The sequence below is a fragment of the Marmota marmota genome, unplaced genomic scaffold (genome assembly GCF_001458135.2).
Source record: "Marmota marmota marmota unplaced genomic scaffold, marMar, whole genome shotgun sequence".
NCBI lineage: Eukaryota > Metazoa > Chordata > Mammalia > Rodentia > Sciuridae > Marmota > Marmota marmota.
The window spans coordinates 35,788,952-35,790,670 of record NW_026000082.1 but is presented as its reverse complement, the minus strand read 5'-3'; the positions used below and the strand labels follow the sequence as shown (position 1 = coordinate 35,790,670).

Genomic DNA, 1,719 nt, shown 5'->3' with positions numbered 1-1,719 from the left:
GCTCTGGAGCAGCTCCCAGCCTCCCCGGGGGGAGGGCCGCGCAAACGTCCGGACGGCCGCCACGGAAACGGCCGTGGCAGCGCCGAGGTGCTCAGACCTACCGCCGCTGGCGCTCGGGGCAGGAGCCTTCTCCAGCAGTGACACGTGGGCGGGGTTTCCAGCAAAGTTGGTATTGGCCTCCGCTGTCCCCTGAATTCCTGGAATGTTTAAGCGCTGGCGGGGGCCTGGCAGGCGGCGAGCTGCGCCCTGGGAGCTCCCGGCCTCCTGGCCAAGCGTTGGTTACAGTTTCTGTTTTAAGCGGCCTCCGAAGGAAGCCGGGCGCTGCGGGTTATCGGGAGAGGACCGACCCCGTCGGGGTGGAGGGATGCTTGAGCAGAGCTCCCAGGAGGGACTAGGAATTTGGCCAGAGTGTTTCCAGCAGAAGCAGTAGTGTGACTTGGGGCTCAGAGGTGGCTGTTTGGAGGCTGGCAGGAGGACAGCTGGGCAGAAGGCAGAAGGCAAGGGAGAAACAGGAGGTGTGGCTGTTAATGTCCAGCCAGACCAGACAGGCCTTGTCACTGACAGGGAACTTGGCCTAGAGAGGGCCGGGGAAGATGGGGGTGGCAGGCCAGCTTTAAACACTGATTTGGAAAGATGCCTCCGGCTGGCAGTGAGGGTTAGGCCCAGCCAAATCTTGGAGGCAAGGTGGAGAGGGAGTGGCTGTAGTGACTGAAGTGGGAGGTCTAGAGGCACTGCTAAGTGAACTCGTGGGTTGCGTTGACATTGAGTACAGAGCCTGGCACAGAGGCAGCAAAGCTTGAAAAGACTTAATGCACTTCCTATTGCATGACCACTGAGTGACCCTAGACAAGTCCCTTCCTCTCTCCAGCTTCCTTTCTCCACGTATATCATAAAGTTGTTACACTGTCTCCTGAGATATGAGAGAAACTCTCTAAAGGAGTTCTCTCTGGAGAGAGCTGTTGTCACTCCATTCTGTCCCATTCAGAATTGGCCCAGGGCTCCCCGCCCCCCCATGACTTCTCACCCAGGCATACTTAGCCCTCCTAATTTGTACGGATACCTTTGCAGCTTTATGGTACTCTGCCCCTCTTTACATATCCCTCCCCTTCCTGTGTGGGACTTGTTTTCCGTGTTTTCTTCCCTTCCTACTCTCTCTGAATTCACCATGGGGCCTGGGGGCCAGGGCACAGAACTTGCCAGGTCATCTGCCTAGTGTGCCTGCCAAGCAATGATCCTCAGGCAATTAGGGTAATGAATTCAGGTCCTGTCTCTCTGCTGAACTGTGAGTGCCTTGGGATTACAATTGTGTCTTACGCCTTCCACAACCCCTGGCACTAATGGGTATTAATGCATGAGCTCACTCACCCCATCTGCTGCATGCATAGGTAGCTATGGAGAGTGCAATCAGGAGTGACCCCACCTGTTTTGTTTTAAAGTTCACTAAGCACCTTAAAATTCCTTGCCCCCACCCCCACCCACCCACCAATTTCACTGATCTTTAAGGGCCCGGAGTGATAGCTTTTCCTATTACCTTTTAACAGATGGAGAAGCCAACATTCTGAAAGGTTAAATGACTTGCCTATAGCTGCAAAGCTAGGTAGGGAAATTTTGGGTCTTTGAACTAGAGGTATAGCTCAGTGTGAGACTAGTATTGTGCACATGGCCCTGGGTTTGATTCTTCAGCAACCCCCCCCCCACACACACACCCATTCTGCAAAA

The 1,719-nt window shown here is 54.7% G+C and overlaps 1 protein-coding gene across 5 annotated transcripts in view; it reads left to right on the top strand.

The window, feature by feature from the left end:
- The window catches only part of Mtfr1l (mitochondrial fission regulator 1 like), a 12,631-nt gene that overhangs the window by 1,289 nt on the left and 9,623 nt on the right, over nt 1-1,719 (top strand). Inside the window, exon 1 of one of the 5 annotated variants that reach the window (XM_015485487.2) lies at nt 28-165. The exons of 1 other annotated variant lie outside the window; for it this stretch is intronic. The gene's annotated coding sequence lies outside the window, so the exon portion shown is untranslated. Of the gene's footprint in view, nt 1-27; nt 170-1,573; nt 1,598-1,719 lie in introns of those variants that run through there. 3 more of the 5 variants (XM_015485486.2, XM_048816062.1, XM_048816061.1) reach the window with 3 other exon arrangements.